Source organism: Cibotium barometz, chromosome 7, assembly GCF_041138505.1.
Source record: "Cibotium barometz isolate CiBa-2024 chromosome 7, ASM4113850v1, whole genome shotgun sequence".
Taxonomy (NCBI): domain Eukaryota; kingdom Viridiplantae; phylum Streptophyta; class Polypodiopsida; order Cyatheales; family Cibotiaceae; genus Cibotium; species Cibotium barometz.
Genome location: NC_141052.1, coordinates 14,362,435 through 14,377,517, shown reverse-complemented (window position 1 = coordinate 14,377,517; position 15,083 = coordinate 14,362,435). Strand labels below are relative to the sequence as shown.

The 15,083-nt window shown below is 42.6% G+C and overlaps 1 pseudogene; it reads right to left on the bottom strand.

Moving 5' to 3' along the window:
- Positions 1–14,777, bottom strand: LOC147636711 (uncharacterized; annotated as a pseudogene).
- Positions 14,778–15,083: the final 306 nt, after the last annotated feature.

The window sequence follows — 15,083 nt, the reverse complement described above, 5'->3', positions numbered from 1 at the left end:
CTATATCACTCCATTTCCAGATGGTGATAACTGTGATGGCTCCTTCGCTGATCAGCATTGGCAAAGCGATCAGACTATACCTGGGATGGGAGTTTTGTAAACTAGAAGGTTCCATAGTCATGTGTAGAGCTCTATGGCAAATTCGACTACACACATTCAAAGGCATGGCCAGGTTACTGTATGAAAGACCTCCATAAAGCACATTTAAATTCTTCTTGCATAATGTATCTACAGAAGAGATAACTAGAGGCAAACAACTGTATGCACTGTATGGACAAGCTGATCTTAAAAATAAAGTCTGCTCATCACACCTGTAAATCTTTTTGAGAGAGCTTTCATAGAAAACTATGTAGCCAACAAACTTGGTGCATCACTCCAGTTTGGTGCATCACTCCAGAGCACACTTCTCAGAATGTTGTGCACAGGGAAGTACTACCCCACTGCGCCATGGATAATACCGAAGACAGGCAACCTGATGATGAGTAGAAGAAGGTCGGCAGCAATTTGGAAAGTAATGAAATTGCCTCACCTTCCTTACACAATGCATGGACATCGATGAGATTTTCTTTGCAAACACGCCTAGTGGTAGATATTTTGATCTATCCTATCAACATGGAGACAACAAGATGAGGATGACAATGCAAGGAATAATGAAAGAGATGCTGATATGCAGCAACAACGCTATCATTGTTGATGATATTGATGATAGCTCCCATGCACTACCGAACTACAGTGCATATTATCTGTCTGTGTGGGATAAAACATGCAATTTCAAAAATGCTATCATGGATAGCCTGTCCCACTATCACCGTTCGTTTGTAAATATGTCGGTCTTACAGAGGAAGAGGGGTGCTTTTTGTAATTTGCTTCCATTGTGCTATTGTTTTGGTTTGTTAACTTATGTCATGTTTTCATACCACATGTAAATTTATCCATCAATAAATCTTCAAGGTTTTTCACAAGCGTATGTCGTATTTTTTATAATTGCTTTGCTTTCTTCAATTATGTGATGTTTTGTCATGTGAATTCCTCCAGTAATAATTATGTAAGCTTTCTCATGTAAATTTCTCCAGTAACAAATCTACACATTTGTACCTTAATTTGTAACCTCAACGCATCAAAATACTCACATTAATTAGCTACAGTCATGTAGCTAATTAATGCACACCAAAAAAAGTTGTAAATATGCACACGAAACAAAAGTTGTAAATATGTAGATCCATACTTTAGGATAAATAGGGCACTAAATTCCTCCATTTTTGGGTTCTTCAATATATAATTTTGCATATTCCTCCTACCCTTATTTTTTTCTCTTGAAGGTTTAGTTGGTTTTAAGGCGCATGTCTTTTTTAGCATTGAGTCTAAGAGTGGCTACACTTTTAATGCATGCCAGGATTCAAGTCTTGCATTTTCGATGAGTGGATTTGGGTATTTTCCTATCTACGATCGATCTCTCTCTCTCTCTCTCTCTCTCTCTCTCTTTTAATGCATGCCAGGATTCTAAGAGTGGCTACACTTTTAATGCATGCCAGGATTCAAGTCTTGCATTTTCGATGAGTGGATTTGGGTATTTTCCTATCTACGACCGATCTCTCTCTCTCTCTCTCTCTCTCTCTCTCTCTCTCTCTCTCTCTCTCAACTTAGAGCACCATTCGAGTTTTAAGGCCCAACATTAATTAAATGGGCCTTTTAATTAATGTGACTAAGATACAAAAGTGTGAGTATGCATGTATTGATCGAGATATTAAGGGTAATATTTATAGTTTTCTATAATAAGGACCCACAACATTTTTTTAAGCTGGGCTCAATTAATTTTAGTAGTATATATTCAAGTAATTACTTAGCACTACAAATGAGAATCCTAATCTTTTTTATGCTTTGCATCTTTCCAGTAGACTCAATTGTCAACCTGTAATGAGTGAACTCTCTCTCTCTCTCTTCTCTCTCTCTCTCTCTCTCTCTCTCTCTCTCTCTCTCTCTGCTTGGTCAAGCCCAACAGCTCAATGGTTTTGGACCACACCTAGCCAGCTCTTATGAGCTAGGCCACACGCGCTTGTGCTCAATGCAATAAGAGGACTTTAGAGTCCTAACACTGAACTATGTGAAAGGTGCATGTACAAGGAGTTATAATAGAAACTACTCAATGATTAGTCTAGATGATCTCTTGGTCCAAGTGGAGAGAGAAACACCAAACAATAGTAAGAAAAGACTACTACAATAGAGTTCATAGTATAGCATCTTGAAACATCCAAATGGTACGCAAGTTGGTAGAGTACACATATACTTTGCTCAACTTCACTCACATCACTCTCTGTACTTAGTGATCATGACTATGACCACACATGCACACACTCTTCTTTGTCCTAAATTCTCTTTCTTTTCATACACCATCTCAATACTACCATGAAAAGATGTAGGGAAGAAGGGAGCTTGAGCTCTTGCAAGCACACACACACTCTCACAAACCCTAGAAGAGAACACACAAGGTGAGGCTGAAAACTCTTCTTCTTCTTCTCCAACAAAAGAGGTCTACATAAAGAGATAAAGTGAATAACACACATGCTAGAGTATATACAAGCGGTCTATAATGTGAACATGCTAAAGTGGAGTGGGTAGGTGTAGACTAGTCGATGTAATCCAGCTGTAGAAGCTCTGGCAAAGATATGTCGGTGCCAGTTACCAAACCCACCAGTGATGTAAATGTTGAACGGTCACACAAGCGCCTCGTGAGTGTCAGCTCATGTTGATCTTGACATCTCAACACTCCCCCTCAAGCTCAACTCCAACTCGTGAACTTCGAGCATATCTCGAAATCTACGAAGCTTCTCAGCTCCCAAGACCTTCGTGAAGATATCAGCGACCTGATCTTGTGTGCTGACGTCGATGTCACCTGCCAAGACTCTCTCCCTGATGAAGTGGTAGTGTACCTCAATGTAATTCGTCCGCGCATGAAAAATCAGGTTCCTGGCCAATTGTATACTACTAAGATTGTCACACTATATGATAACCTTTCTCTCCACATGCAACCCCAAATCAACCAAGTAGCTTACGTAACCAAGCTACCTCACACATTGCCACCGCAGCTCCTCTGTACTCGACAAGGCAACTGTGGGCTGCTTCTTGCTACTCCATGTCACAGCAGCACTCCCCAATGAAAAAAGAACGTATTTTTTACATCCATCTGATGTAAAAACCAACCTTTAGTTGTAGCCACCGCAATCACAGCTCTCACAATTGCCATCTTTGAAACTAAGGCAAACGTCTCCTCATAAATCAATCACATGTGTCTGCATATATCATTTGGCTATCAATCTAGCCTTGTACCTACTTATGCTACTATCACTGTTATGTTTCACCTTATACACCCACTTACATCCAATAGCTTTCTTGCCTTAAGGCAATGGCACCAAATCCAACTCTCATTTCCATACAATGCATCCATCTCCTCATCCATAGCTTTCTCCCAATACACATATCTAATAGCCACATCAAAGCATGTGGGCTCTACAACCTGCACAACTTTTGCCATATAAGCATAGTGATGTGCCACATAGCCATCGTAAGTCAACTTCTGCACAAGGTTTTTGACTCTTTTAGATCTTCGTAACTTTGCATTCATGGCTTCCAAAGCCTTCTTTACACTAAATGTCCTCATTGCTAGAATTCCAAGCTCCTCAATCACATCAAGGCTCATCTCCGAGTCACTAAACTCTCCATCAACAAGAGAATGCCTTGTAGAAATATTAGGCATACCAAGGGGCTCGATCACTTTCTCTTTGGCTTTATGTGATGTACCAACTACATTTTTAGGACTAGTATTATGATGCAGCCTGCCACTCTATGGTCTATCGACAGAACCACTGCATGAGGACTCTCCTGGCCCACTCAATGACTGTGATTATTGTGCGCTTTTGCCACACAAGTCGTAGCTGGGGACTTGCCGAATACCGTATACGAGCCACGAATGGCTGCAAGCATACAACCAGGAAAGCAAGCTCAAACAGAATGCAAAGGTGTGTCACTCACCGCAAACCGCCGTCGTGAAGGATTCCCGCGTCGCAATAGTGAAGGAGGAGCTGCCGTCGCCGCTCTACCACCTCGCCGTCGCCGTGCCGCTACACAGTGCTCGATCGCTCTCTCACTCTCTCTCTCTCTCTCTCTCACACACACACATACACACACGCAGGAGAAGGAAACCAAGAGGATAAGGCAAGAGCACTCTTGTATTCAACATATGAGAATGAGGGTTTTAGGGTTACATTTGACTCTTATAGGTGACTTGGCTGTTCACACATGGGCGCCCATACATGGCCGACCGATCCTAACCCTTACCCTGCTGATATTCAAGGGCCTCTCATCGGCGATCACCCAATCCCTTTATCCTTAACATATGGTGCCGACAAGCCCGGTCCATGACTCAGAATATTTAAATTAATGACGTAAAACATAGCACGTCTCAATGTCCATCATAGGTTAACATGCCCCCCTTCTTGATGTAGATTCCGTCCTCGAAAGCTATGGTATGGTAAGCTCGATAGGGTTGTTGTGGTAGACCGTTTGCAAAACAAGAAAGTAGAGTGAAAAGTATGCTAGAATACAAAAGATATAAAGTGTATAAATCCAAGCATGTTAGACCATAATGGATGTTGCTATAAGAACTTAGTTTAAGGGGTCATATGAATGAGCTAGTATAGCAAATTAACAGGAGTTTAAAATTATTGAAAGTAAATCAAGAGTTAGCAAGGTGTCAAAGGTTAACTGGCCTAAGTCAAGGAAAATAACCAAGCTTAATAAATAAATAGATGACCATACTGTGTCTACTCTAAGAACAAGTTAATACCACGAGCCTAGGGACACAAGAAACATCAAAGTTACATGAGCCTTTTGCCTTCATTTCTTTATGCACGTGACAATTTTTACACACAATGGCGACCTTCCTAAGGTAAAACTAACATCGATCCTGGTACCATGTTTAACACAAAGAATCATCTCGGAATCTATTAGTTCACCTTAAGCAAGGCTACCCCCTACCAACCAAGGCATCGGTCTAGAGTAGAATACTCCTCGCCTACCAAGTATCAATAAGGCGATAGGCCAACATTAGAGCACATAAGAGACTTGCATTGCCATTTATTGTAGGCTTTTTTTTTATAATTTATTTCTTTTGAGCTTCGCTCCTGAACTATAATTTGTCTTGCATCCTTTCGACAAAGGGGTAAAAGCTATGTCCTAGAGGTCAACACACACACAACCAGGTTATTTAAACATTACAATGGTTTTAACCTTAGACTTAAGACAATCGTATTCCAAGGTTAACTAAAGACTACATGCATTCTCAAGAATATATCCAATAAGGTTAAACTCATTAATGATTCACACTAGCACGTCAGGCAACTTCAAAAATTAAGTAGTCTTTGACAAGTTCCATGTGGTCATGCCTTCAGTTTCATGCAATTAATTGAACAGTAAAAATGAAAGAGAGTGGGCATGGAAGAATTACACCTATATTTTGGAGATCTCCTTGATTCGATGAGAAAAATGTTCGCAATTTGATGAGATATTTATGTATGAGTGTTGCGGCTATCTCAGGACTTGAAAGCGAACCCACCTCAAAATTTTCCACCTGTATAACCAACTAACAAGGACTATACCTCGAGAGGCACATCAGTGTGAAAAATTAAAGACTCGTTTAAGGAATCCAAACTAGAAAAAACTTGAAAACACTAACCTACCTACCAGTCACCACACTACTCTTGAGGATACGGTAAGAGGATGTTGTAGAGTCCTGGCTCTAGCCCTAAGGCTAAGCCTCTATCCGCATCATCCAAATAAATAAAGTCAGCCTCAGTAGTGCCATGAGTTTTATCCGTCCATTCATCGTCGTCAGATATATCTTTTTCGTTTTCCCATCCACATAGACTCATCAAGAATGTAACCATGCGAGGATAGTCATCTTGTGAAAAAGGAAAGTCTTGGGCTATCGAGGATATGTCCTCTACGGAGTAGGGGACAGTCATGGTCAATAGACGTATTAGCCATTCTAATTCCTCAACATTTTCCTCTCTGGCTAGTACATCTATATTATCCAATTCGGTTTTAATCACAGGATAGCACATGTAAAATATCTGAGAAAGGTACAGATGATACCTCTCACCCAAAGGTGGATGAAGTGTGTGATGCTCTTGCATTTGCCATATTTGCAAACACAGATATAACATCAGTAGGTTTATGACATGTCAATCTAGTTCCTGATTGTATACGGATATTTCTCCTCTTTTTGTGCTCTTGCTCTTTTTACTATTTTTTGTTTTTCTTTTCTTTTCTTTTCTTTTTTAATGTATGAAGCTATATATATATACATATTCTTGAATTTGTCAATTACATGGTCAGGGGAGAAGGTTAGGGAGGAAGCATTAGAATGTCGAGCGTGAGTACATGCCCCCCCTTTCCTTGGGTAGATCATATTTTTTGCAATGATGTTGCAGCCTCTTGGAACCAATTTGTCCAGCGGGTCATAGGTTGTGATGTGGGCAGATAGCTTTTTATGACCCTTGTGGTGGCCACATCCAATTGTAGAGATGTTAGTGTACGCTCCCATTGACGAATGGAGGAAATGGTTTTCGACGATACTATTACAAGGGGAGACGTAGACTCATCGGTCTTTTGTTGGGTGTTGACAAGAGTAGGTGTAGAGCATGTAGAAACTTCTATATCAGCGTGTGCCTGGCATGAGGAGCTAGAAGCTTCATGTGGCTCCCCCCTTCCTGAGCTAGGTGGTAATGATCAATATCATTTGGGAATCCAAACTAACTCTGGAAGAAGTGGTGCGGAGCACTCTGTTACCTTTCCCTTACCACGGTCTTGAATTGTCGTTAGAATGGCAACAATTGGTTTGCAAGGTTTTACAGGTGATGTAGAGGGATTCAGCTTATGTTTAGGGACCCAAATCTGGTCATTCCCCTCGTAGTACCCTTGGGCTACTAATAATTTTTTAGGGATCCATCGTGATGTTACATTGCCCTTTCTCGGGTGGGTAGCTGCTTTTCTTCTACGAGGCTTCTTGTCTGAACGAGATTGAGCAGGGAAAGTAGCTGTTAACGAAGCTTTTGGGACCCATTTGTATGTACTTTTTAGCATAGTATACGGAGCTTTGGAGACCACACAGCTTGTTTCCACTCTTGGCGTTGAAGCGTTAGAGGGGTGGCAAACAATCAAAGATGGTTTTGCCATTGGACTTTGTGATTTTTCGTTATCTAGCATTTGAGTTGATGACTTAGGTGTGGGATTTTGAGCGATCAGTCTGAGAGAGGGTTCTTGCGTTGTAACTCACCTGGTTGCCCAACCAATATTGCACTTAGTGGTTAACATCCATTTGCGTCCTAAGTTTACAGTCCCTTCCATGGTACCCGACCGCAGGCATAACCAAAAAGCTTTGAATTACGGTCCCCTTGTCATAGGCAACCGGAGTGTGCAGAATTCCTGAGACAGGGGTTTTCTTCTTATTGATTCCTTGAACTTGGATAGCACTCTTGGATAAAGGTGGTTTTTCAAGTTGACACCACACGCCATATAATAGCAAATTGTGTTGAGCTCCTGTATCCAATAATGCATTATACAGCACCTCCCTGTAATAAGGACTCTGTAACTCAATTGGGTATCTTAGAGGCGGGTCAGATTCCAGTGAATCCTCCTCTGCCTCCTCAAAAAATGCTTGTGTAATCCCCAAGTTGGCTTCTCGTTGACACTTATAGCACGCTGTTGACGTTCTTTGGCTGCAACTCTCGCTTGTATCTTCTTAAGCTCAGGTTGTTCTTTAGCTACCTTCTTTTGATGGATTGCATGTAACTCCTCTTGGCTCAGGGGGTCATAGTATCTTTTGAATTTACTCCCATTAAGGAATCCAATGGTTTCAACTTCGTCGAGAGTCTCCACTCGGATGGTACCTTGCGGGGTAATTTCACATACTCTATACGGTCTCTTACCAGCATATTTGAGCTTTTTCTTTTCGTTACGCACTCCATACATCAGAAATTTATCCCCAACCTTGATGTCCTTGTCCTTTAGGTGGTGATCAAACCATTTTTTCCTTCTATCCTTCTCCACAAGGGCATTGTACATAGCCAATTGTCTTTCTTTGTTTAGCTGCTCAAGGATATATAGACGCTCTACTAAGGGATTACCATCCCAACCCTCTTGAGTAGCAACACGAAGACTAGGAATGACAAATTCCCACGGCATGACTGCTTCTTGGCCATATACCATTTTGAATGGTGTGCAGTTAATAGCCACTTTATACGCAGTACGATAGGCCCATAAAGCTGTCGTAAGCTTTAGATCCCAATCCGTGCGATGAGCTTCAACTGTCTTTGTCAAAATAGAGATTAAAGTCTTGTTGGTACTCTCGGCTTGGCCATTCACTTGTGGATAATAAGGAGTAGATTTATGATGGGATATCATGAAATTTATTGTGATCTCCTTAATCACTTCATTTATAAAATGCGTACCATTATCGCTCACAAGTTCAAAAGGACAACCGAAGCGTGTGATTATATTTTCAAAGAGGAATTTGGCTATTGTCCTCGCATCTGCCTTACGTGTCACTTTCGCTCTTCGGCCCATTTGGTCATATAGTCAGTGGCCACAATAATATAGCGAGATTGTGTGTTGCGGGCCGCTGGGCTAATCGGACCTACAAAGTCTAAACCCCACTTTTCAAATGGTTGGTTTACTTTGATTGGATGTAGGGGCATCTGATCTTTCCGCTGGGGTTTCTTGTATCGTTTGGCATTCATCACACAACCCTTTACAAAAAGTGATGCATCTTGGAACATAGTGGGCCACCAATACCCTGATTGTAAGATCTTTCGCACAGTTAAGTCTCCTGAGAAGTGACCACCGGCGCGGCTACGCCCACATGGCCTCTTGTAAAATGTATAGATACTCATCCTCTCGGGCACAACGCCTAAGAACTTCATCCTTTCCTCTTTTATGAAGAGTCCCGGCTATCAAGCAATAGGGTTCGCATTTCTTGATCAGCTTTCGCGCTAGATCTTTACGAAGCTCCTTGGGTGGGAAGTCATTAACCAAAAGTTAACAATCTTCTCACTCCATTAAGGCATTGTCTCCACCACCATTGAACAGGGAAGTGTCAGGTAAGTCATCATCAACCCCCGTAGGAGCCTCACCATTAGGTATGCGAGACAAATGATCAGCCATAACATATTTTTTGCCAGGTCTCACAACAACAATGAAATCAAACTCAAGAAGAATCAATAGCCATCGTGTGATTCTTCCTGTGGAGGAGTATGGTTTGTTTACCAAATACAACAATGCTTGATGATCCATATAGAAAACAAACTTGGTGGCAAGGAGGTAATAACGAAATTTTCTTACTACATATATCATTGCCAACCCTTCTCGCTCTGTAGTGGTGTAGTTCATCTTTGCATCGTTCAACTGGCGACTCGCAAAGCTAATGGGATAGTTTAGTTTGTGTTCTCCAGGTTGAGTTAACACACACCCAATAGCAAAGTTTGATGCATCAATATGCACATGGAAGATTATATCCCAGTTAGGCATTCTCAAGATTGGAGCACTCGCCAAGGCCTTCTTTAATAGCTCATATGCACGGTCACAATCTTCAGTCCAAATAAACTCGATGAGAAGCTTATACAACGATCGAGCTATCTCCGCGAAGAATAGAATAGAATAGAATATACAACGGTGGCTACATTAACCTTTTTGAGATCAACGCATACTCTGAGTTTCCCATTCTTCTTGGTACAATGACTATCGGAGAAACCCATTCTGAGTGCTCAATAGGGTATATGAATCCACATTTTACAAGCTTTTCAATTTCCTCTTGTAATCTTTGCGTACTTAAGATTCATTGGGTAGAGACATTGCTGGATTGGTTTAGCAGTGCTAATCATTGGAATCGTGTGTTGCACCACAGAGGGTGGAACACCCTTCATATCATGATATGTCCAAGAAAATATGTCTTTGAATTCCTTAAGAAGCTTCTTGAGTGTAGCTTCCTCTGAACTGGGTGAGGTCTTGAGCAATAAAAACTAGTTTAGACTCCTCACCCGGATCTGCTAAGTCTATCTCCTTAACTACCATAGGGCCATCGTAGACACCACTCCCATATTGGTAGGCATTCGTTGGGCTTTTGTGTAAACCACTTTACGTTCCCCTGTGTGGTGGTAAATGATTTGAAATGCTCAGGTGCGGGGTGTAAGTCTACCGGTTCTTGTTGTGCCATGCTTTTTTCTTTCAATTTCGCCTCCTTTTGTTGAGCTAACTCTTGGTTTTGTCGCCTTCTTGCAGTACGACTTAGTTTTGGCTTCTCTTCGATTTCTAATTGGGCGACGTCATGAGGTTGCGGAATACACCACATGACACTTTGGAGGTATTGTCCCCAATTATCCGCTAACTTCCGATGAGCGTGAATAGCTCCTACATAACTAAGCCATTCTGCGCAGTGGATCTCTCCTTGTTTATTGCAGTTCGTACATTAGCTGGATAGCGTTGTTGCTTACGTCTCGTTTTCTTCTTACCAAGTTTTTGATTTTTGTTTCTATCAGATTCGGACTCACTTGGTCGATCTTCACTTGTGTCCCTCTCACTTTCAGATGAACTGCAGAAGGTCACTGTCCTAGGCCTTGAGCACCTTGCTTCCACATTTGGGTGAATATTTGATTCATTCCCCCCATCAAGCTCAGAGTCAGTTTCTTCTTGAGATTCATACTCAGAGTTGCATTGGTCAGAGTCTTCGCTACTTTCAGTGTCAGTGGAGTTTGCGACTTTCTCGCCATCAGGAGTCAAGTGCATAACACCTATCATGTTTATTGGTACTAACGGTGGCATATCTTGCCCCTCAGGTGTTACCCAACTTGTGTCTCTATTTCCCCATGTGTCCATGGTTGTCGCTAGGTGTACCCAATCCATGTTATCCGACTCAGTCATACCCGGTAGGACATCCATATAAGGAGAATCTTTCCCATCATCAGTCTCTTTTTTGCATGTATAGCAATACCTTAATGGGGCTAAGTGAATAGTGGTATCCGATCGATTATCGATGATAACCTTGCTTCCTAAAGAATACGCGCGACCATTCTCGAGATCAACTCGAATGGCAGAGTCCTGGAATTGTAGGTAGACATGGTTTTTCGACCAGTCATGTACATTTGTGCTTCCCTCATGAAAGGACATCCTAAGATCATTTGATATGACATAGGATGCTTGGAGAAATCCATTACAATGAAGGTATGTCTTACCTTGTATCCCAGAACCTTGATCTTAAGGTCCTTTAACATTCCAATAGGTTTAGCAATAGTTCCATTTGCCATCTTAACCACTATGTTTGTGACTTCGAGGTGAGGTCTTCCCATAGATTCCCAACAGTTTTTAGTCACAATGCTCACTCCTGCACCACCATCAAGGATTCCCTTTAGAGTTAATCCCTTGGTAGTAATGGGGAGGGTTGCATTAGATTCGTCACCTTCAAAGTACTGTCCCAACTTTATAACAGGTATTTCAACGATCGAGTTTTCATCTAGGTTGGGTTGTAGATCCCAATGTTTCCCTTCATCTTGAAGCGTGTCGGGTCTATCCATATTTGCAACCCCATCTTTAGTTTTCCATCGAGAAATGCCCAAAGAGCTAAGAATAGCTCAGGATCTCCGTATAACTTGGATATGATCGTGGTTCTGATTTCAAAGGACATGAAATCCATTAGCTTGGACACATTCAATGGTACTTTTCGAGATATCGCTCCTTGACTAGGAACTGGTGAAGATGGAATCACTTCCTCTTCAATGGGGTCAGGCATTCTCTCACTAAACATTCTTTCTAGCAAGAAGGGTGTTTGCCCACTTCCTGATGTCCTATCCTCACTTTCTTCTCGAATGATACTAGGTATAGCTATTGGTTTATGGCTCCTGTGAGACTGAACTTGTGTAGGAAACACTGTGTCTAGAATTTTGATTTTTCTCGGGTTTGGCTTCAGTTCTCTTTGTGTTTCTTCCACCAAACCCCTTAAGTGTTGCACTTGTTCAATTTTCTCAACTAGGTTTGGGTAAGTTCCAATCTTTTTCTTGAGGGTCTTTGGCCCACGTGGCTTGTCTTGGGGAGTCTCAGTCAGTTTGGGTGGCCGAGAGGGCATTAGCTATCTTGGTTGTGGGGCCGAGGAAGTTTCCTTCTGTTTCCTCTTATTTATGTATTCGCTTGATTGTCCGTCACATTGAGCTCCCAAGTGGGTTCCTCCCTTAAGGTAGTGGCTTTGGTCCCCATGGTTTCTATTGAATCGGAATCATCTTCAGGATCATTCATATACACGGGGTCGTCTCCCGTTCCTATGTAAGTCTTTGAACTAGGCTTGGAGCTCGTGGCATTAAGCGATCTCTTTTGTCGCGTTTTCTTTTTCTTTGCTTGAGTAATTGATGCAGTATCCCTCGGGTTCCTTGGAACTATGTGCTGTGACGGTTGCTCGACAGGTGGTGCAGGCATCAGCACGGGTACTTGAGGTGTGTTTGACCAGGCTAGTGGTGCCTGATTTGCCAACATTCGCTTAAGTACTAGGCAATCCTTAGATTGATGGCCATACTTACCACATGCATTGCAATTCCCATTGAATTTGACTCTAAATGTGGGACATTCACTCGTGCTATGTGGTCCTAAGCAAACCGAACACCATTGTTGCTCTCTCCTTGGGTACATATGGCTATTCTGAGGAGCTCGATTATCCCTAAAGTATTCTTGGAGAGCTTTAGTAAGGTCGGTCATAGACATTTCGGATATCTTGGGCTCCTTGGCAATAGGTTTTACCGTCATTGGCTCGTGCCCAAATACTTGCGAACTAACGAATTTTGTCTCTGAAGACATCTTTTTACCTGCATTCATCAAGTTGTCTTCTAACTGGATTGCATTGGCAGTGACTGCTTCCCACGTTGTAAGACCTCTAATGACTAGGCCATTGTATATGTCCTCGTGGCGCAATCCTCGGATGAATCTATCAAGCAGTTGGTTGTTATTGAAGCGCTTATCGTCGGGAGTGCAGCGAGAATTTAGATGCTTCAATCGACTAATAAAGTCTCTCACTAACTCCCCTTCCTCGCGTTCAGCTTTTTGGAGTTGAGATGCTACTCCCCAAAGCATACCCTCCCGTATGTATTCTTTCAAGAACAATCTCTTGAGAGTGGGGTCGTGAGTACGCTCTTCAACCCTTAAGGTTTGATACCAATCTTCGGCTTTTCCACTCAAGGTTAAGCCTAAGGCTTTGCATTTATGTAGCTCATTGTGCTCTTCTTCCAAGGAATCACACACGTGTTCAAAGACTTCAATATGCTTCCTAACATCTTCGTTACCACTAAAGTTCTGAGTGAGCTTAGCCACTTGGATCGCCTTGCTTCTGGGTTCTCTCTTCGGCATGCCCCGCATGTTTTTCACAATAGATTGTCCGATCATCTAAGCAAACACTGCGAGATCACCTAGGTGAGCAGGCATAGCTGGTGGAGGTACTTCTGGGATAGCCTAGTTGATAGGAGTTGGCGTTGGTCTTGGTATGTAGGCAGCTGACGTAGGATATGATATGTGACTAGGCCTAGCTCCTCTTGGATAAGGGTTGTGATAAGGCAGTCATGGAGCATATGCCATTGGCATACTAAGAGGCGTAGGAGCTACATGAGCATGAGTAGCGATAGGTACGTATGGTCGATAGGCAGCACTGGCACGCACTGTTGTAGGTACTGTTCCACTAGAGGTAGCGGTGTCGTACTAACTACAGTGGTAACAGGTGCGCCTTCCGTCATGCTCATCATCGGAGTAGGCGGCGTTGTCGATTCCCTAACGGAAAGTTGAGCCAAGGTTGGAAAGCTAAAGTTACTGCTCGTGGGCTCAACCTGCATTGAGACTCCAGGCGAAACAACATATGAAGGGTCTATGGGACTCATCGAGGGAGTCTCCAATTGTGATAGGGTTGGTTGTTTGGCCTTGCCCGTATCCAAAAATCTCATAGAGCCAGTGGGAACTAGGTTCACTCTCCTATTTTGCCTCTCAAATTGGATAATTCTATGAATAACCTCACATATCATTTGTTGTTGCTCCTCTAGATTAGTGGCGCTAGATGTAGATTGTATGACTTCTAACCAACCTACATGGTATGTGTAACCCGTGTATAGGTCAGTTAGAGTCTCTGTGTGTAGATCATATTCCCAATTTTCATTGAAAAATATCCCATCCAGACTTGGTGTGCCAAACGGTTCTCTTGAAGTGGACGCAATGTCACTTCTTATGGATTGGCTTCTAGGGACCTCTACTTTAGGAAGAGCATCGAAAGGTGGTAGCTCAGTAGGGCCCTCATTAAACGAAGTGGGTAGAATATCCACATGGACACTCTTTGGGAGGGTAGGGTCTACATAAGATGTGAATGGCGAATCCACTACCCCTCCTTCTTCATTTACTTCGCTTGTCGCATGTTCAGAGCGTGTAGCTCTACTAAAGGTCTCTATTAGACAACTAAACATGCTAGATCCGAGTTGTGGGACCCAAACTGGCATGTTTTGGCTTGTCTCCTCAGGATTCTTGGTAGGGTGCCCTTCCATGGCTTCTGAGTCAGAGAACGAATCACTATCCGCTATTGGTGGATCTTGGGTTGCACTCCCTTGGGTTCCAACCGAAGGCCAAGATGCTAACGTGGAGGGATGGTGTGAGCCTGCATAAACTGAAACACTTTCTAGTGGCTCAGACTCTAGCACCTGACCAGAGCATAGATGCATGTGACGTGGGTACCCTACGTGCGTTGGTAACTACCCTTGAAGCCCACACAAGTGGTTTCTTAGGTGTTTCGCACCCCGTTTTTACTTGTTTTTGTATTGTTTTTAACCCGTTTTTAACCCCCTTACTTATGGTCGAACCTAAACTAGGGCGTGTGATAGCTCGAAACGAGCGTATCATTTTAAGGGTCCTAACGTGCTTTACATCACCGTGTTCACCCGACCAGAGCATAGATGCATGTGACGTGGGTACCCTACGTGCGTTGGTAACTACCCTTGAAGCCCACACAAGTGGTTTCTTAGGTGTTT